The 23,156-nt window shown below is 36.9% G+C and overlaps 1 protein-coding gene across 11 annotated transcripts in view; it reads right to left on the reverse strand.

The window, feature by feature from the left end:
- The window catches only part of LINGO2 (leucine rich repeat and Ig domain containing 2), a 1,123,953-nt gene that overhangs the window by 290,257 nt on the left and 810,540 nt on the right, over positions 1-23,156 (reverse strand). For all 11 annotated transcript variants that reach the window (XM_072841607.1, XM_072841608.1, XM_072841598.1 and 8 more), the window contains one exon: positions 15,212-15,370. The gene's annotated coding sequence lies outside the window, so the exon portion shown is untranslated. The remainder of the gene's footprint in view (positions 1-15,211; positions 15,371-23,156) is intronic.

Consider the following 23,156-nt stretch of genomic DNA (forward strand, 5'->3'; position numbering starts at 1 on the left):
TGTTTACAAGACACTACTTTATTTTCAGCCATTCTCGTCTCTGTTCCACTGCTGCACCTCATGAAAATCTCCATTGTATCATCCTCAGGCCCATTTGTAAGAGTACATTTGAAAGAGTAACTAAGGTCCCTTTTATGAGGATATTTTTTTCTTCTGGAAATTTGCAAATGCATGACTAATGTTTGGGTTACACTGACATCCAGATATATTTGATAGCACATTCTAATTTTTTTTACCGAGTTCATAAATAACTTAGAAAACTTCTCCCATTATAAATTAGAAGAAAATCACAGGCACAATGCTATCTGATGTGTGCATATTGAAGATTTTTCTTCACTTGCCTCTTAAAATCGGATTTATCTCCCAATTATTTCAAACTTTCAAGACAAATTCACACACAATTGTATTAAAATGCAATTTCTTTGTAGGCTGTTTTTGCTAGGTCAAATAAATTCATTCATTAAGAATAAGTGTGATTAAATAAGCTTTACATGAAACAGTAGGAAGTGGTTGCAGAGTAGCTTGCTCCCTCTGCAAAAGGGTGTTACCCTTCTATAACACCCAACGTGGTATGGTTGCTGTTTTGCTCTAACCAGCTTCAAGATTTTCCAGTTACTGCTATTATCTTCCCTCATGGTGGGGATTCTACTCCCCACAGTAGCTCATGCCCTCGGTGAGTCTCAAATATATTCAAAATATATTCACAGCAGTTCTAATAGGGTCCTGGAAACTAATTAAGCTAGTTGCTCAGGGGTCTTTAGAGTAGGTACATAGTTCCTCCTCATACAGCTGTAGAGAAAGCCTTTATTGATTTCCTGTCATTGTGGGTACCTTCATCTCTAGACCCCAAGTCATGTCTATTTCAAGTTCAGAATGCTGGTCTTGTGTCCTCTGAAGTCCATTTTGTAGGTAGAGCATGTCAAGCCTAATCCGTCCACCCCCATGCTGGCCCTCTGTAACTTCAGTCTCCTGTGTCTTCAACACTTCTTGTGCCTGCCTCATCTTCCTTTACAAGATCTATTTCCTTTCTCCCAAATGATCTCCTTTAATACATAAACTCCACCCCTAAGACACTGAGGGCATATGAGTGTGTCCTTTGTTAAAGTACCAGTAGCACACATTATCTCCCATAGCATTAACACACCAAGATGAACCACTCAAGTCAGATTCATCACAAAGCACTGAAATAAAAAAATAAACATTAAAAATTCAAAGCCTGTGACTTCAAAAAACATCAGGTACAGCGAATATCATTAAAAGAATGGATTTCAAGAAGTGAGAGACCCACCATTCATGTTTTTTTTTTTTTTTCTTTTTATAGCATGGCATCTCCACTGTTTTATTTGAGGAAATAGAACAGGGTGGGAAAAATTCAAGGCTGCCCTGATGCTAGACCACAAATACTTTTTCTATGACTTGGCTGTCTTCATTTTAGTACCACCTCTCTGCTACCTTCATCTCTCCTTGTAGATCTAGATCCTGCCTCATGAAGCTTTCTCAGATTGCACTGTGGCTCAGTCAACCCATCTTTCTCTAAATACTTGTTATGTATGTAACATGCCATTTGCTCATATCCTCTGTTGGGTCTTGCCCAGGTATTTTGAGATATCACCAAAGGGAGTCAATGTGGATTCAAAAATATGCCTAGTCACTACTGTACTCTTCTATTGCTTTTTCTTTCTTTGTCAGTAATACTGATATTTAGTTAGTTACTGCTCTTTCACTGAGAACTAATGCCTCTGCATGACACCTGGGATGCTTCCAGACCCAACTTGTTTGAGTATCATATTAGCCAGAGTTTAGCTGCACCCTCCCTTTCCCCAAACCAGACACTATTCTTGAAGCAAAGTGGGAAGCAGTGCCTCCATTCCTTTTTGTTATCTCTATTAAAGGATACAAACTTTGTATACATAATCTTATAGATGTAAGGGCAATATCTCATGAATATTAATATTTTACACAGGAATTTCAGTTCTATGTCACAGCTCTTTATTTCTCTCTAAAATTGTCATATGAGTCAGTCATGAGCGGAAATGCTATGTTGGGGACAAATTCAGCCACCTCATCACATCACTCTGCTCCTCTGATGACTAAGCCTGATCAGGTCAAGTTTGTCTACCAATTCTCTTCATTTAGATTGTTTCTTCCTGGAGCCACCATGCCCTGACCCCAATCCCCCCCTCCCGCCCCCAACCCTGCCCAGTCTTCAGCTCTGGCAGCTGCCCAAGAAAGTCAGGTTTCCCCAAATAGGAATTTCCTGAATGGACGTAGCTTAGACATAATCTTAGAACACACTATATTCATATCATTTATGGTGCTCATTTTACTCTAAATCATTTACTACTTCAAGTGGTAATTTAGTCTTATATATTTTTGTCTTATCTCTGCATCTAGATTGTAAATTCTATTAGGACTATGAAGGAAGTATCACAAGCTCTGAGAAGCAAAGCACTATGTTATGACATAGTAGATAGTAATAAATATCTTCTTTTTTTAAAATTTATTCATGATAGTTACAGAGAGAGAGAGAGAGGCAGAGACATAGGCAGAGAGAAGCAGGCTCCATGCACCAGGAGCCCGATGTGGGATTCGATCCCGGGTCTCCAGGATCGCGCCCTGGGCCAAAGGCAGGCGCCAAACCACTGCACCACCCAGGGATCCCCTAATAAATATCTTCTGAATGATTTTGGGGTGGTGTTGAATGGAGTCATAAACAGAATTTCAGAAGATGTGGATGAAAGGCAAAGAATGGGCATCTGAAGATGATATGAAAACAGTGTGCAGAAAGCTCTCCTTAATTCAGCAAACATATATTGGGGAGCTACTAAATGTTCATCACTTCATTAGGCACTAGACTATAATGTAAATAGGATATGCCAGTGCCACAAGGAGATCTCAGTATAAAAAGGCAGTATGTGAACTGGTGCAGCCACTCTGGAAAACTGTGTGGAGGTTCCTCAAACAGTTAAAAATATACCTGCCCTACGACCCAGCAATTGCACTGTTGGGGATTTACCCCAAAGATACAAATGCAATGAAACGCCGGGACACCTGCACCCCGATGTTTCTAGCAGCAATGGCCACTATAGCCAAACTGTGGAAGGAGCCTCGGTGTCCAACGAAAGATGAATGGATAAAGAAGATGTGGTTTATGTATACAATGGAATATTACTCAGCTATTAGAAATGACAAATACCCACCATTTGCTTCAACGTGGATGGAACTGGAGGGTATTATGCTGAGTGAAGTAAGTCAGTCGGAGAAGGACAAACATTATATGTTCTCATTCATTTGGGGAATATAAATAATAGTGAAAGGGAAAATAAGGGAAGGGAGAAGAAATGTGTGGGAAATATCAGAAAGGGAGACAGAACGTAAAGACTGCTAACTCTGGGAAACGAACTAGGGGTGGTAGAAGGGGAGGAGGGCGGGGGGTGGGAGTGAATGGGTGACGGGCACTGGGTATTATTCTGTATGTTAGTAAATTGAACACCAATAAAAAAAAATGAAAAAAAAAAAGGCAGTATGTTCAAAGGCATATTTTTTTGCCTTAAAGACTATAACAAATATAAACTTAGGAAAATATGGGAACATAAAACCCAAGACAAGAAAGTATGGGAAACATAAAACCCATTTAACAAGAATGTTAAAGGTTGTGAATTTCATTTCTTACAAATAAACATGGTGCTACTGGTGAAGTTATTAGATCATCATCTTCTGTGATTTCCTTTTTATATAGCTACTACTTACAAGATTGTTTCAATTAAGACAACACCCCTTTGCAGAAGTGGAAATTTCAGAGTAGAGGTAAGACACCTGGAAGTTCCTACGATACCAGGGTAATCTGAATGGTTGGTAATGCTTTGGGGGCAAAGCATTTATGTATCCAGTAATAAATATATTCGGTGTTCTCCATTTCACAAAAAAATGAAAGAACTGGATTGTTCTCCCTGTAGGCAACGCTAAATGGGTAAATGCAACATGCTGGTCTAGTGCCCAGTTTTCTGTAGTGATTTTTCTATTTGATTAACTGCAAAATGTATATTTTTCCTGAAAGCCACTTGGCCAGTGCTTAATTCTTCCCTGGGATAGTCAGACATTGACACGACTCACATTGGACTATTAAAATCCAGTAATTAATTTGTTATATAACAACAACCCTAGCATTTATTTCCTTTTATCTTTCATAACATAGGAGAAACAATATAACATTTATTATAATTATTTAAGATGGTCCTTTTTTAAGAATTTCATTCAAATACAAAAACATCTGATCTGACCTCCAAACTCTGATAAGTATCTGCCTTCATTTCTTTTTAAACAGGAGTTACTGAAAAAAAAGGTAAGGAGAATGTGGATACATGGGCAGAACAGGGGGAAATTTACAAATATCTAGAATATACTAGAAATGTCACTCTTTGCCAGTAGGAAGATAATTTTATTTTAAAGCACTAGAATTAGAGTGTATAATTTGGAAATACTGGCAAGGAATTTTATTTCTGATGCTTTACACGTAATATTCAAATTTGAATTTTCAGTCGAATTGATTTCTAAAGTAAATTCATTAATTCACTTATTCATAAATACATATCATGGGGCTGCTAAATATCAGGCTTTTTTTCTTTTTAATTCATTCATTTACATCACCTCCATTTGTCAGGGTCTATTTTAAGGGTGAGGATTGCCACAATAGGAAAGAATCAGTGCCCAGCCTTAAGATGTTTATAGTCTGATTGGAAAGGGAAATAGAGATGTGGACACCAGCTAATACAGAGGGAAGTGAAATCACAAATAACAGAGTGTTACTAATTGAATTATACTATCCTAAGGCAGATCTGGCAGGTATTTACATTCACTTCTATACATCTGGCATTACTTGATTCTGATTTGTAACAGATTTATCTCTAGGCTTCAATTGTAAATGCCTCCCTGGCATATTCAAACTTTAGCTACTGGGTGTCTGTATTTGGAAGATTCCCGTTTGAACCTGTGACTATTTCCAAATTAGAAACAAGATGCCTTGTGAAAAAAGGCAAACTGAATTTGCTATTGATCTTTATAATTCAAGCATTTGAGGAACTTCACTGTCCAGCCGCAGAGTTCCACTTAAATCATGCCCATGATTAAATCTCACAAAGCATGCCAGATACAGAGGCCAGGCACACACTCGCCTGGGTGGAATATGATTAGGCTTGGCAACTAGAAAGGTACTTAATGCAATTACCTTCTAATTCATTAGAGAACACAGTTTGAAACAGTCAAGTTATTTCCAAGATGTGAGTCTCTTTAGTAGTAAAGACTTATTATAATATAATATTATATATTATATTATTAATATTATTAATAATATTAATATTAATATAATATTAATTATATTATTAATATATTATTAATTATATTAATATATTATATTATATATAATATTATAATATTATTATATTAATTGACTAGAATGAGTTATGGGATATATCTCACAAGGGTGAGACAACTATACCTCCTGAGTGAATGATATGCAGAATTTAGGACAAATGAGATTAAACTATAATTTACCATTCTTTTCAGGACAGTTTTTTTTTTTTTTTTTTGGAAGTTCTCCAAATCATGTCTTTTAGAAGGTTCTGGCTTGATTAAGAATTCTATTTGATGAAAGATCAGATGGAAAATAAACCCCTACCTATTCTGCTGATGAAGCATGTTTTCATTCTGCTATATGTTCATCCAGGAAACAGAACATTATTTTTCAATAAAATTATTATGTTAGCTTAAACATATACTATAATAACTGCTCTCTCTTGGCTTATATCTGTTCTGATTTGATAAATGAATTGGTATCAACTATATCCAAGAGATGTTCAGAAGTAGGGTCAGAAACTTTCTACAGGAGGATATTTACTGAGCTTTAAGAGCCTAGCTGAATTCCAGTAACACAGACTCATGAAAAGGTATTTAAACTCTTAAAACTTTTCTATCAGTATTAGTTTCCAATGTACCTTGAGTTGCTCATATAAATTATATCATTTTTATGAAATCACATTTTTGAGTCACATTTCAATACCATCTGCAATATTACCAGTGATCCAGAGAAAATTATTTTTTAAAAATTTTATTTATTTATTCACGAGAGACAACAGAGAGAGAGAGGCAGAGATATAGGCAGAGGAAGCAGGCTCCCCGCAGGGAGCCTGTTGTGGGACTTGATTCCCTGACCCTGGGATCACACTCTGAGCAGGCAGGCAGACATTCAACTGCTGAGCCACCCAGGCATCCTGAACTTTGTTTTTAATCCTGATAATTTATGTCATATTTGGCAGCCCACAACATTTTTACTAAACATTCTAGAACTCACTGTTCTTTTCCACCATCCCATAATGGCACTTGAGCTAAGTAAAGGCCAAGACGGATACAGTTTGCTTTCTAGTCATCAAAACTGACAAATAATTATGTGACTTAGTCGTAATATAATTGAGAAGAAAATGCATATGTTCATTTATACATGCCAGCTCTGTGAGATACAGTCATTCCGGGAAAAGAGGAATAAGTTAGAATCAATCTCTGCCTTTGAGGACTCATGTTCTAGTAAGACAAACAGATGTGGTAGAGGTATGTTCAAGGAGTCAAGTACAATCCAGAGCCAGATATAAATGAGAGGGGACAGCAAACATCTCACTAACAATGAGGCCAGATAAAGTGCATGCATATGAGGGTGTCTCAAGATATAAAAAGAGGTACATATGATACATTAAGAAATAAGTGTTTTATCCTCAAGGTATGGGAATGACATGTTGAGATTTGCTCTCAGCTGTAGGTTTGAATGGGTGGAAGACAAAGTCAAAGAGAGGAAACATTAAAAGACTAATGTGGCAAAGCATTTTTAAAAGCAAAGACAATTCTTATTCTCTCTTTGGGGCTTAGCTCTGGATCCACCTCCTTCATAAAGCTTCCCCAAGGCCTCCAGCCCATCAAGACTTTTTCTTCCTCTGAATCTCTGGTGTTTCTGTCATCTACCCAAGTTCCTGCCTGGCACTTTTTTAATAACTGTGCTTCTCTCTTTTTTAATAACTGTGTTGCTTGGCATTGGCCTCATAAACTCCTTGAGGGTAAAGTTGATATTTAAGAGTCGTGCATGTCTTTAATCTATGTGGAAGTGAAAGCAGACAGAAGCGGGTGGAAACTCTTTCCTGTGGTCCAGTGCCCCTGCAAAAAAGACTACACAAAAGTCTCCTGATGATGGTGCTAATGAGGTAGCCTAACACGAACTGGCTTTGGCTTCATGATTAGGGCTGCATTTTGAATGTGTAAAATGTAGTCTGTGTATAGAATTCTCCTACCAAGAATGTGAAAGTGAGGTTATCCTCTGAAAAGTAATTCGCTGGTAAAAGGAGCACTACCTATAGGAGTTGCTTAAAACTACAATATCTCTCTGCTTAAAAACAGGGAGGTAGAGAAGTGTCCAGACTTCGCTGGAAGGAAAAAGAAAGTTATAACTTCATTGATATTAGTAACATATCTAGAGGAGGGATACTACTGGAGGTGATGGTATGTTTGGATTGAAATACAGGGAAACCCAAAGGGGGAAAAATGTTAGCATGCTCATAGGTTGGGGAGGAGAGAAAAAAGATGGGAGAGTATGTGTCTATGGGGCAGGGGAAGGGGAGAGCTGAAAGAAGAAGAGGAAGAGGAGAGGAAAAGGAAGGAGGGAGAAGAAAAAAAGAAAAGAAGGAGAAGGAGGAAGGAGATGAAAAAAAGAAAAAAAAAAACAGGATAAAAGAGAATGAGAATGTACCTGGCCAAAGCCCATGTTTTTAACACCACAGCTGTAATCTCTCAGAAAAGATGGCTCAAAATCATTTCCATTTCTCTGACCAACAATCTTCTACTTATTCTGGGAGTGACAACTGCACCAGGCAAAACCTAAACTCTTTCTTTTTGAGCCAGTCCTTATCATAAATTTCGACACCAGCAAAATGAAATTGGCCACAAAACCCTTTGTACATGGAACATACACCCCCAGACCAGTGTTCCACAGAATTCAGGCTGGAAAATGATCTGTTAAATTACTCAGGCACTCTCTGTTAGGGAAAAGAAATGCTATGTAGATGAAAAACAATATATTACTCGAATGATTTTTAATTTGGTCATTTATGTAAGTGTTCAATAAGTTATGGGTATATAAATTTGTATACAATATTTATGTCAAGAATTATATGTGAAGTTGGTATGTAAGTTTTCTTTTCTTTGTCAAAAAGGGAAAACCCGTTTGTTAATTGACATCATCGGCAGCAAACATTTGTTGGGACTTAGGGCCTATCATAACACTAGCAGTAATGGGCCCTTCAGACAAAGAAATACCTTTGCCTCTTAAGCCACTTTCAAATTCATGGAAAAGCAATATGCACACATCAGGCCCTGCATCAGGCTCCACACTCAGTGGGAGAAAATAACAAAATATTATAAAACATACAATAAAGTATAGAGCAAATTATACACATGTATACACATGTATAATGGCATAAGGATTGGAACGTTAGTCAACTAAAAAACAGGATAATAATAATATAATGGAAAACATAGGTTTTATAAAAAGGAGTTCTTAGGACAGAAATTTGCCTTCACACATTTAGATGTGTGAAGCCTGGAAAAGTGACTAACTTTCCTAAGTCCTGGTTTCTTCATCTTGAATATGTATAAAACTGTCTATATTTCATGGTTATTGATATAAAAGACCTATATTGATCCTGATGTTCAACTGAGGGTGGGTATCATTGTTATTTCATTCCTACTGTCATGCTGAACTCGATAGAAAGAGACATGGTATCTTCCTGTTCATATTGCTGCAAAAGAGACTTTGTAAAGATTGTTTTCAGTAGTACCTTGATTTCATGCTAAGTCTTCTCCTTAGAATAAATAAATCCCTTTTAATGAAATGTTCTCTGTGTTCACTGAGGGATTTTCCACCATTCAGGCCAAAACCACTGCACACGTTTTTAGCAAGTTGTTGAGCCCTGGCATGACTCTGCTTGACCGCCCCTTTAACCACACAGCCCACGGCTTCAGTACTACTTCCCACACCGCAGTGCTCCTTGGGACCCCTTTCCTTTCTACCAGCGGCTCCCTCTGCCCTTCACTCAGAGAAAAGGTGAGCTGCTGAGGGACAAGGAGCATCTTTCTGGTTCTGGCTTGTTGCAGAAATTCACAGTCCAATCCTAGAAAACCATGCACCAAAGCCTGGAATCCTTTATTCACCTCAGACTGATTCATTTTCCACACCCCCTCCCTCAGTTCTCTAGTCTTCTCCTTCCCTCACATTGCAGCTGATGATCTAGATCCTGCCTTTCAGTGACAAGACTGGAGCCACGGCAAACCAAGAGTCTACAAAGCAGAGGCCAGAAATTCCTGGAATTGTCTGATTTATCCCCATTCTTCTCTTCTATGGTTGTAGGTGTCAGGTTGTAAGATTCATCAGGACAGTTAATTTTTAAAGTATTATTTTACCCTGTTAAATGTAGTTTAATTCAAAATTTTCATTTCAAAATTAATAACATTCTTTCTTGTAAAATACATGTAACCAAAGGAAAGGTTAAAGGCATAATTACATATACTGCTTGATTAATGTCAGGGACCTCTAAAGACAATCTCTATGAGTGTATATTAAAGTAGTATTTCCAAATTAGAGAATTATGTCAACAAATCAGAATGATTTGTTTGCTACTGTAAGATAAATGTTAATGTTTCATTTAATGGATTTCAATGTGTTTTATGGATTCTAGGACTACTTTGGTATGAAAAACCATTCTGATCGTCTTGGGCTTTAAAGAAAATGCTATTCACCTCAATATTAAGACACCTAGCAATGTGTTTATAATATAACTAATAATTAATTGTTAAACAGGGCCCTGCCTTAGAGTTATAATATGGACCACAACTCCTAGACCTGCTATTACCCTAAGAATGAAGTTGTTGCTATAAAAAAAGGTTAGACCCAAGATCTCAAAGACCCTGAAGAAGAGAAATGATTATATAAGAAACTAATAATTATAACTAGCAGCACAACAACTAACACTTACTGAGTGCTTATGAGGCGTGTCAGGTATTCTGTTAAGCATTTTCCATCTCATTTACTTCTAGGGACCAAGGGTAAAATATTCTGAAATTCGACTGAAACAAATGAATGCCTGGGTAGAATTGCTACATCAATGGACCATTAATAATAACAAAAATAGGGACACCTGGGTGGCTCATTTGGTTGAGCTTCTAACTCTTAATTTCGGCTCAGGTCATGGTCTCGGGGTCTTGGGATCAGGCCCTGCATCAGGCTCCACACTCGGTGGGCAGTCTGCTTGGGATTCTCTCCCTTTGGCCCCACCCCCTCACTCTCACATTCTCACTCCCTCTCTCAAAAATGAATCTTTAAAAAAATAGTTACAATAATAATTATAGCAGTAACTTATATATTCTGCTGAATGTTTTATGTGTCTGCTCTCATTTAATCCTCACAATTGTACATAGGACAGCTAGTATGTTATCAGTTGGGAATCAACTGATGATCAGATGATAAATAACTTGCCCAAGATCACACACTTTGTAAGTGTCAGAGTTGGGATTCAAATCCAAGCCTTATTTAGAGTCAGTGCTTTCAAATGTTATAGGATATTTACAACCACAATTTTCTATATAACCTGCCTCTGAAATAAAAGGTTAGCTTGCTAGGGTGGTAGTATTCTAGTGACTTCTATCCAGAGAGGTCCACACCTAACAGCATGGAAAGACATAAAACCCTGCTTCTTTCTCCTAAGCATTTGAGATCTATAAAGATAAAAATTTAAAATTCGTGATCTTTTGTAAAAGAGAACCATAGTTTACTTATAAAGGTGACAAGACATTTGATAAAAGTTTTTTTCTCAATCCTTTGATATTAAATCCTCTATACCCCTAAAAACATTTTATCTATCATTATGTGATTTTAAAAAATCTGTTAGTAAATAATGGCAGTATCAGAAGCCATGAGAGAATAAGACATCCTTGATCTAATGTTGGACAAGAGAACCCAATGCCAATTGGGCTCACTAACAAGAGAGAGAAGTGTATTTTCTACAATTAACACAGAAGTTATAATTTTGATCTTGAAGCACAAGTTTTGATATTCATTTATTCATTCACTCATCAGATATATTAACTGAAAATGCACATGGCTCTGGAATTAAGCTCTTAGAGAAGAAAGACAAAGACCTTGGTCTCAAGAATATGACATTTAGTGAGTCATATCTACATTCCCTTAAGTATGCATATTTAGAAAGAAATTCTTGGATTTTTCCCAGACCATAGGAGAACTTCTCTGGAAATAGATGATTCAATCATACAAAATGTACTGAATCTGGTATACTACTGGAGAAGCTTACAACAATGGTAATTTTCAATAAAATAATTGGGGTGAAAGCCAGGCTGTGAGTTAGGAATTTCCCGTAGTAGAGGTGTGAACACACCCCAGCTCATTAGAGGATTGTGTCAAAGAGGTTGGGCTGATGTTCATTTTCATTCATCTTGTGTCTTCTTCCAGCACTCTTCCCCAGCTATTTTCCACGGCTTTACAGCATTCCCTATCATTTTGGTCAAATGTGCATTGTGATGGAAAGGACATGACACTTACAGCAGAATTACTTAATTAGGTTTAAGTAAGCAGGACATGCCAAGTAGGGTAGGTTTGCTTTCTAGCCATAAAAATATGCCTGCGATGCACGCTGCATTCCCAAGGAGAGAAACAGTGATTGATGTGATGATAAAACGATGAAGGGAAGGATAAAGCCTGAGAGGTAAAAGTCTCAAAAGGGAAATAAAATAGGGTAGCAGCTGCCCCCATCTTAATTGAAGCATAAATTTCAGGAATAGGATCTGAGGTTTAATTTCAAGCACATACTGGGAGAGAGTTTAGTGTGTGCGTGTGTGTGCCCGTGTGTGTGATGGAAAACATGTAAGTTAAAGTCTTCTTATCCTTTGTTTTCAAACCATTTCTAAAAAAAGGAAAAAGTTGTAAATGTAGAAGTTTATGGATTATTGCTGAGAGCTACTCCATTAGCCAGCATTTAACAGAGACTAACAGAATTAGTGATGAGCAACAACTGTTTCAGGACTGGTGACCTGCACTAAAAACAATACATTCCTGCACTCGTGGAACTGAATGTTAGGAGTTTATCATTTCTCTCTACACATACCTTCCTTGTCCCTACCACACTCCTTGCCAGGGTCATTTTCTTTAAGCACAGATTCGACGACATCACGTTCATATTTATAATGCTCAGCTCTGCATGCAGAGCTCTGCAGTCCAGCCCCTACCTACATGTTCCACCTCTTTCTGAATGCCTCCCTACTCTCCAGGGACAAGCTTTCCATTCTCCAAACGTAACATTTATTTTTATGTAGTGGTGGCTTTGCCATACTGTGCCCTGAGCTTTAGAATGTTGTCATACCTATTTTCCATCAATTAAAATTCTCATTTTTTTTAGCCGTGCTGCTGCAATGCCTCGTAAGCCTCAAAGTCGTTCTAATACTCCTAACGGTTTTAATAATGCTTCCTCTTAATTTATGGGGAATTCCGCTTGAATATATATCCTTAAATGTTTTACCTAAAGATGAGCTATTTTATACGTCACTTTCACTTTGTGAGATGATCTCAGGGCAGGGAGGGTAGGTTAATTTGTTTCTGGCCACTTAGTGCTTTACATGTGGTTGAAGAATGCTTGGAGAGCAAATAAATATGTAGCTTAAAAGTATTTAAGATTCATACTAAACTTTTTATGATGGAATCAGCGGCCTCACTAAGTTCTCAAGGTTCTTTTTCCGGGAGACATCAAAATAAGAATAGTTGCACAGGTAAAAATATCTATTGCTCTCTGCAGAAAGTAAGGGACACTTTGCATACACGGATGCTGCTATTTTTTCGTGAATTACCTTGGAGACTGCATGTCCCATGACATGGGGCATGCTATTATCAGAAGTACCTTAAAAAATCTCGCCTTTTATATTTTGTCTTTCTTGCTTAATATTACTTCTACCTACAAACATACAATAATGCAATCTGAGCTAGTCAAACCTTTGCTTTTAAAATGCTTTAAGAAAGAAAAATTGCTTTTAAGCTAAGGGGCAGTACAGATTTTTATGGCTTTGTTATAAACTTCTGAGTTGCAGAATTGGGAAGCCTTGACATTCTTAACTTTATGGAGAAGCTAACATGCATCGCTATAAAAAATGCAGTTGCCATTCTTACAACAGAGAACAAAAATGAATTTAAAACTAATATAAACTATAAAGCCATAATGTATAAATTTTCTGTTCATTTTTAAAGAGTTAACCTTTAACTGGGAAAATATATGAATTCACTGTCAAATCTTTTATGTTCCTAGGGCCCTTACATCATATGTTTTTATTCAGAACAGTGGAGTGTACTATCTCTGTACCTCCTAATCAACAGGATTCACCTCAAAAGACTGTCCAAAGAGAAAAGAAGTTGTTTCTTTATAATACTTGAATCAAAAGCCCTTGTATACTTTTCTATATTGATAACCTACACAGCTCAGAAAGATTAAGTATTCTAAAGAATAAAAATAATGATCTCACAGTACAGGAGAGCTCTTCCTTTGTGATAAGATAAATAAGTGCTAATAATGGCATTATCAAATGATTACCTTCAAAATAAATTTAATTTTATCTTTCTTTTGTCTTTTTCTTTTAAGTCTGATGTTTTAACATGCAATCCAATTTTGTTGAAAATGTAGAAGTAAACACAATTAGGATGATTATTTTGGACTCAGAGACTAAGACTTAAACATTTAAGAATATGTAAGTCTATCATGATGCATTCTTGCTGTAATTGTTTGCTTGATTCTAATGCTGCAAAGCATGAAAGTAGGTGGAGACATATTTTCCAGATGCATCCTGCATTTTGATATCCCTTTCATTTATAGACTAGCAGAATTTTTCCAAGTGTGGATAACCCACCTTGCTACTAAGCAGGCCAATTGTCCACAACTCAGTTCATCAATAAGGATTTCTGCTGTGAGTCTGGTGATCTATACTATTTTTAACAACATTTTACCCTCTTGATATCATCTTATAGACAGATAAGTAATGGGATTGGGAAGGGATATTTATCAAACTTTAAAGAATCAATTATTCTCAGTCACTTGAGAAGTTCTCTTTTATATCCAAATAATTATCTTAGGCTACAATTTATTGACTGAGTTCCATTTATGTTATTTTCAGAAAATAAGAAAGCTGTATTTATTTGTAAAAAGTTCAAGTGACTTAGAATAATCTCTGTCCTTTTTTCTCAGTGAATGAAGTTTACTTATATTTTCTGTTTCTATAATTGAACTTAAAGAAAATCTTGCTTTGGGGTGCATTAAATTCAAAGAAGGTGTGAAAGCTTTGATGGTCTTAAAGTCAGAGCCCAAGAATAACTTGTGGTTCTCCCAGCTAATTGTTGATAACGACATTATGTTATGGAGGAGGAAGACAGATAAACGAGAGAAATAAGAAGATCTGACCAAACCATGGGTCATAGTTGAGATGAGTTTTCAGAAATCAATAGATAAAAGTAGCAAAGAGAATACTTGAATGAAAGTACAACATTATAAATTCTAGGAGCCGCAGTAATAATGAAGTATCTCATTGTATCACCATTTTAAAGAATACTTAGGTGAACAGAAATTAAAGTGATAAATACTTACAAATAAATAAAAGGCAGAATAATGGTATTATTCTAAATTAGAGTAATCCTGAGGCATATTTATAAGATTATACACCATAAACTGATACATATATATCTATATTGTGTAAAAGACAGCTAGTTAATAGCAACACTTTCCCTATAGCATCTTCAAAAGTACAACTGCTTATCCCATTATAGTTCAGAGTAGTTTCTTAAGGAGGAAATGTCCTTAGCTTGCAATTTTTGGCTATTGCATTACCCTGTATCCATAGTATCTTGTGTCTGCTTTATGTGTATCTTAAAATAACTCCTCTCTCCTCTTGAGAAAAAATGGACTCAATTATTACTATATACATTCTCCTAAATTCAAGGGAGTAACATTCTACAACAACCTGTTCAGTGGACTTAGAAAATAAATAGAAAAGCTATGAATTATTCAGTACATCTTGGCAACACACTAAAGCCCTTAGAGCAAGTGATAAATGATCAGATGCCTTCCTCAAATCTTACCTGGTTTACTCTTCTTAAAAATCCAACCCTTGCTGTCTACCATGCAAAGCTCCTGGCCACTGGGTGAAATCCAAACTGGGTAGTTGATCATGGTAATTCCAACATGTCATGGGCAGCAGCATCTCTCAGAGTCCCACAAGCCAATTGCTTGAAGTGAACCTGCAACAAACAAGGTATTTCTTCATTTTAATTGAAAAATTATGAACCATGTCCTAGGTCCAGCAGGCATCACTACTTAATCAATAATGGAATCATAAAGGGGTGTGTGAGGGGCTATAAATGCTTCTCAAGATACTGATAAACATTAAAGTCAGAAGACTGAAGTTTATGTGCTACAAAAGGTGTTTTTGCCGAATGCATGCTCCTCTTAACAGTATTATTGATCTATTTAAGCTGTCAGTGTAAATAAACATTATTGATATTAAAACTCACACATTTTATGGTGTGTGCCCCTTCTCCATCATGTAGGTGACCACCTGGAGCATTCGGAATATTTTTCTGTCTCTACCCACAATACTTTCAGGGTAACTGAGGCCCCCATTCCACAGGGCCAAACTTGTCAGCAGCTAAAGAAAAATCCATGATGATTTAGATCAAGGATAGTTTGCTTTGTTAGTTCTGACACCCTGGTCATTGTCAACAAGCCCTGTAAAAAAAAGCTGCATCACGTCTGTAGGCTACTGTGTGAGAGACACCTTGAAGGGGCACATATGAGATGATGCAAATGCAATAGCCACCTTTACCCGTATGAAGACACACACTATAAAACAGTAATGAACACAAACACATTGTAGCCAGAATCTGTGTACTAAGGAATGCCCAGAGCGCAGGAAAGTAATTAGATGAGTACATTTGGGGACAACCTACCACATAACTAATACTTCACTCTCTGTGTCCATATGAATAAATATGATGTTTAAACCTCATAAGCATGTTTGACTTCCATTCAAGGAGAAAAAAAAAACATGCACAATCAACAACTCCTTTTGCACTCATACCTGCCATACAAATAACTCTGTTCAACAGAAATTTAGAAGGATACTAATGAACAGATTAGTTTATTGGGCTTTCCAGAATAGCCTTTAATAATTATTAGATTGTTTAGCTACAGTAGCCATGTTTAATTATACACATGTAAAACCAGAATTATTATTATTTTCTAAATATTGCAACAGAAATGACTGAGAGGTCATTCTAAGTCTATAGGGGGACTCATGTGGATGATTATGTGCTGCAAATTCATGGACACAGGTGCAAAAACTGATTTTAACAAGCCACAAAATGATATATCCTCATGCACCTGTGATTAGAGCTTCACGTATTCCCAGACGTCAATGTGGAGACTTCATTAAAAGGCACAATAGTGAGATATCTTCTGGTGCCATTTCAGCAAAAATGGCCAGAGGGCAAGAGGCTGACGTCAAATACATACCTCAGACTAAAATGCAATACTTCAAAGTAAGTCCTGAAAAGGAGAGGCATGTATATCTGGACACTAAGTGATCGTTCTACAATTCAAAGCAGGAATGTTGATGTAATTAGTGACACACATAGATATCCACACACCCAAGCCTCTTACCCCCGCCCCACTAGCAAACACATCCAGACAGACACACACATACACACACATACCCCTCCCCAAGGCCAAGATGTTCTAATATGTTGATCCAAGCTCTGATATTTGTTAAACTAAAACCTTAGTCAACTTATAGATGCAAAATGCCTCTATTCATGCCAGAAATCATTCTATTTCCTTTCTGCTTTATGTATGCTCTAAAAATTATCAAATCAATTCCCCTATAAAACAAATCTGTTTTCATGAATGTAATTCTTTTTGGTCTCTTGGCAGTCATGCAGGATATTGAAAGAAGTCATACGCTGGTGGGCCTAAAGACAGGGAATGTTTATAAACATAATCTCCATGCTCCCAAACTGACTTTAAAATGAAAACATTTTGAAAGCTACTCACTTTGGAAGCACCTATTTGTGCCCTAGTGTGACTTCTCAAATGTTAGGTCTGCTATTCACTACAAAAGAGTAAAAATAAGTAAATCAGTAGAACTACTTGGTTTCTAAAATAGTTTTTATTTCATTATACAAAAACTATGCTATTGATCCTTTTTTTGAAAGGGTAGATTTTGTGTATTTTCTTCAGTAATGATGGTTTTCTACTGACGATTGATCACTGACTTGTCCAGGAGCGCACTTATTCACTCTACAAATTTGAAATGAGTACTGGTTGTTCTAGGTATGGGATTAGGTGCTAGATACAAAATGAAAAAGCATACATTCCCCCATAATAAAGACTGCCATCTATTCTATTCTGATTTGTTGGCATATATTTGTAACAAAGAAAAGAAGCCACATTAGACACCATCAAAATAATTGGCCTTAGTTTATATCCTACTCATATATGACTATACCCTGGGATTTTATGAAGTTTGTGAGTACAGCATTATAGGCCAAGGGCAAAGCTATAATATAAAATGACTCATACAGCTGACTCATGTAAAGCTTTTACTGGATGTGATGTTTTTGTGTCACTCAAGTTTTTTCTCCATAAGCCAACTAACCGTCAAAATATTTCAGAAAAATCCTACCAATTAATACATTGATATTTCTGGCATCCAGCATAGATGGACTGAATGCCCACCAGATGTGTGTACTGGGCATCATATACGATCCTATGCAGTCTACATCACAGTTCAAAGATTTTTGTTTCAACAGATGCAGGGAAGTGGGGTGTTGTACAATATGTCACTTCACAGAATTTTTGTATTACCAATCTCATTTTCTCAAAGAAGATAAATAAAATTAAATGCATGTATTTTTCTCAAAGAGAAGTCCATGAGGTATTTATGAGAACTGCTAATTCCATAACATCAGTTTGAAAATTTATTCTATTACCAATGTTCAGAATGAAAAAAATCTTTAAAATAAATTCTTCACTTCTCCCTCTTTAAATATTCTATTGAATAGGAACATGAAAAAAAAGGTATAGATAATGCTTTAAATAACAATCCTGGAAATTAAATGATTTTTACTAAAGTCAATATGGTTTCCAAATGATTTCATTTTCTTCTATTTTCTCATCCTAGATTTTGTGAGTCTCTGTTTATTACTGGGATAACTTGGATGAGACCAAGACTTTTAAAATATAAATGTGGTTAAGAGTTAAAAATAGACCTGCCCTACGACCCAGCAATTGCACTGTTGGGGATTTACCCCAAAGATACAAATGCAATGAAACGCCGGGACACCTGCACCCCGATGTTTATAGCAGCAATGGCCACGATAGCCAAACTGTGGAAGGAGCCTCGGTGTCCAACGAAAGATGAATGGATAAAGAAGATGTGGTTTATGTATACAATGGAATATTACTCAGCTATTAGAAATGACAATTACCCACCATTTGCTTCAACGTGGATGGAACTGGAGGGTATCATGCTGAGTGAAGTAAGCCAGTCGGAGAAGGACAAATATTATATGTTCTCATTCATTTGGGGAATATAAATAATAGTGAAAGGGAATATAAGGGAAGGGGGAAGAAATGTGTGGGAAATATCAGAAAGGGAGACAGAACGTAAAGACTGCTAACTCTGGGAAACGAACTAGGGGTGGTGGAAGGGGAGGAGGGCGGGGGGTGGGAGTGAATGGGTGACGGGCACTGGGGGTTATTCTGTATGTTAGTAAATTGAACACCAATAAAAAATAAATTAAAAAAAATGAAATTTGAGGGGAGCCTGGGTGGCTCCATCATTTAACCTTCTGCCTTTGGCTCAGGTCATGGATCCGAGGTCCAGGGGTAGAGCCCTGCATCGGGCTCCCTGCTTAGTGGGGAGCCGGCTTCTCCCTCTACCTCTGCTGCTCCCCCTGCTTGTGCTCTCTTGCTCTGTCAAATAAATAAAATCTTTATTTTTTATTTTATTTTATTTATTTATGATAGGCACACAGTGAGAGAGAGAGAGAGAGAGGCAGAGACACAGGCAGAGGGAGAAGCAGGCTCCATGCACCGGGAGCCCGATGTGGGACTCAATCTCGGGTCTCCAGGATCACGCCCTGGGCCAAAGGCAGGCGCTAAACCACTGCGCCACCCAGGGATCCCCTAAAATCTTTATTTAAAAAAATATTTTATTTTTTCATGAAAGACACAGAGAGTGAGACAGAGACATAGGCAGAGAGAGATGCAGACTCCCAGTGGGGAACTTGATGTGGGACTCGATCCCAGGACCCCAGGCTTAGGACCTGAGCCAAAGGCATACACTCAACCGCTGAGCCACCCAGGTGTCCCTAAATAAAATCTTTAAAAAATTAATTTTGAATGAGTGCATCTTACTGTAGGTAAATTATACCTCAATAAGGTTGATTTAAATTTTATTAATGAATTTTTGACCATGTCCAGAGAGATTCCAGGTAAGGGCACAATATACAGAACCTGTATAAAACATTGTTGTGCATAAATTTAAAATAAAACAAGACCAGAATAAAATTTGAAAATAGTAGAAGAAATTCAAACATTCACAAATCCTATTTTCTTGCTTCTTGGTCTGGCCGTAAGTGCTTTGTAATTGACTTTTGGTCTTTGTCTTTCTTTATGAACACTACCGCTAGCCTTTTAGTTTCTCTTACTGCTTTGAAGAAAGCTTTCCAAAGGATCCCCTCTGCACTTAGGCACTCATTTTATAGGCTATTGATTTGTACTTGTTGATATGCTGCTCTTCAACTTTATCTCTGGGATGCACTTCATCTTCCTCATGGAGCCATGCTGCACAGCCCCCTGGGTAGCCAGCAGAACCAGAAGAGTGTTCAGCAGTCTGTGAGCTCAGCGCATTTGTGAAATGACTGCTTGGTGCATTTTGCAAGCTTTATATCTAGGTTACTCATTTTCCCACAGACATCAAGAATATGGGAATAAGTAGGTTACCAATGATCAAAGTTATGAAGCTCTCTGCTTCAGAAATTTCAAATAAGATCCTTTTATAGATAATATTGGAAAAGCAAGGGTGCCACCAGTTTTAGTTACAAAATGATTGCTTCTAAATTATTTTATTATTATTCTTCATTTAGTCAGATGCAAAAGTCTCAGATTATTTCCCAGCAGGCAGGGGTTATCAACCAAAATGTATATGCCTGTTGCTGTCTTATATACAGTTGTTCATTTTAAAAACCATGCAAAATCTTGTAATAATGCCCACTGTAAGGTGATTAAAATAAGAACCAGAGAGTTTAAGTTTTTGTCCAAGGACATAGAGTCTTTGAAAAATGGCGCTGAGATGCAGTTAATTGATAGTGCTGTACTGTCAATTCTATGTTCTTATAAATTGAGTTTGAGAGATTTCCTCAATATACAGATGAAAATCTGAGTCTCAGGGAAATGAAGTGACATACCAGAGGTCATTAGGATCACAGTAGGATTTGGATGAGTACATAAACCCATGATGTACCTGTATTTCTAATACTCTACTCTCTCACCCAGCTTACTCAGCATGGTATCTAAACAACTGTATAGATTTCCAATTCACATGAATTTTAAATAGCCATGCTTTGAGTAGGTTTTATTTTAGAAAGAAGATACCAAAAGTCAACAAACAAAATAACTGGATTTCTGAGTACTCAATTTTAAATGAGTTTAATCCCCTGAAAGCAACAGATGACATCTTTCTCTCTCTCTTTCAAGTCATTTTTTTTTTCCCAATGGAAGAAATACAGACACAAGGAAAAGACTGTGATGATAGATTGTGACAAAGACTATTATTAGATTAAAGTATAAATAGCACATTGGCATTTTGTGGATGTTCATTTGGTATGTTTAACTACACTATGAGTAATTACAAACCTAAAATAGTCTTCCAAGATACTCATTTAATATTTTTACTTCAGAAACCCGGCAGGAAGCCCCGTGAGTAAGATAAAAACAAAATTTAGGGCAATTCTATCGATATCTGAAAACACAGAGCCTGATTCTAACACACAACAATTCTCTTTGTTGCTATATTTGCTCAAAGATACCTAATTCTGAATTTGATTATGATCTATATAAACTTTGACATTCAAGTATTCCATATTCCTGTTTGTATTTCCCTAAAATAAGGGATCAAATTAGTCACATTTCTAAATTTTCTACAAATGACACTTGTCTCATACTTTTTCCACTCTCCTGTTTTCCTTTCTTTGTTCCTTTTTTCCCCTCTTTCCTCCTTATTTTCCCTTTCCTGTTATCTTCTTCTTTTTCCTTCTTCTCATCCTTCCTTCCACTCTCCCTTCTTTTCTTTCTTCACTGCTCTCACATTTCAACAAATATTTAAGCATCCATCGCATTCTGTATAACCTGCAGGCAAGCACAAACACCCAGTTCCTTCCCAGGTACTGCTCATATTCTGGCAGAGTTTACTTCTTTGTAAAGAAGGGCAGGGATCCAATCTGCATTGACTTCAGAATATGTCATACCTGAGGTGAAAAATGGCTCATAATGCGACCCTAGCTTGGCAGACCTTATCAAACTAAAATTCACAAAGAATATTTCATCATCCCTTGGAAATTCCCAAATACTTCACTATTAGTTTTCTATGATTTAAAAAGAGATTCTTTAAATTCTCAGAGCTCACAAATGTCTTACTTACGTGGGAGCTACAAACAGAAGCCAATGAGCCAGTCAACAGTGAACTGAAGGAAGCAAACTTAGCCGAAGGGCGTTACAGACAACATTTTAAACACGATTTTTGTCAGAACACATTTGTGAACTAGTTTTGGTCCTTGGCCACCAGTTTGAGATCCTGCTACAACTACTGGTCACCATCTACTGCTATTTTGGCAAAACCCATGGTAGGTAAAATCTTCTCAAAGTCTTTCTAGAAGGGTAGAGAAAAGCCCTCTAAGACTAGCTCATCCAAATCACCAACGAACATGTTTAATAGTGTGGATTCCTGGGCTCCACCCAGAATTAATAAATCCCCATTACTGGAGTGAGATTGGGAATTCTGAAGATCATACTTCCCTAGATTACACTAGTACTACTGTTTAATAACTATTCTCCTAGAACAAAATCTATTTTGGACATTTCTCATTACTCTTCCACAACTTTTAACTTATAACTTATTTATCTTTTACTTTCAAATAAATTAGCCTATTTCAGAAAAATTATTCTTCCATGAATTGCATAAATTGAGAAATCCCCTTTAATGATCAATATTTTTCCTTCAGATATTTAAAAACCTATCTTAATGTTCAATATACACAATTCATCATTCTTTTCATTTAATATAGCTTTATTGTTTTCTTTTCCTTTTTTTAAGGCTTTTATTTATTTATTCATGAGAGACACAGAGAGGCAGAGACATAGGCAGAGGAAGAAGCAGACTCCCTCCGGACCTGGGATCATGACCTGAGCCAAAGGCAGATGCTCAACCCCTGAGCCACCCAGGTGCTCTACTGGTTTCATCACTAAAGAGACTCCTCAAGAATAGAGAGAAATCATTATGAAAGATAATTATAAAACAAATGTAACTAAGGAGGAATCAAGTTCTCTTTGCTGTATGGAATTACCGCACCTAGGACGAGAAATAAGAAATGAAGGGGGTTTGGTGATCGCATCTCAGCTTCCATTTCATGAGGAAGAAACTAATGTCTCTGTATATGATCACTATCAATTACAGGGCCACACAAAGTATGAGTCTAACAGCAATTACGCTTCCAAATGTCAGCACGTTTGAGATTTGTAGCCCCTGTTAGAGGTGGTAGTAGTCTATAGAGTTTTTCAGGAGTTGGAGAGCTTTCTAGAAAGAAGGATAGGAAACTAAGTATTTGACGAGTAACCACTGTGACTTAGGTCCCATGCTGGATGCTCTACACACATGTTCTCATTTCATCTTCATAACAAACCTGGGATACAGACATTATCATTCCCACCTGGAGACTGATAAGAACTAAAGTCAGAGAGGGTGAGTGG

The sequence above is a fragment of the Canis lupus genome, chromosome 10, assembly GCF_048164855.1.
Source record: "Canis lupus baileyi chromosome 10, mCanLup2.hap1, whole genome shotgun sequence".
Taxonomy (NCBI): Eukaryota; Metazoa; Chordata; class Mammalia; order Carnivora; family Canidae; genus Canis; species Canis lupus.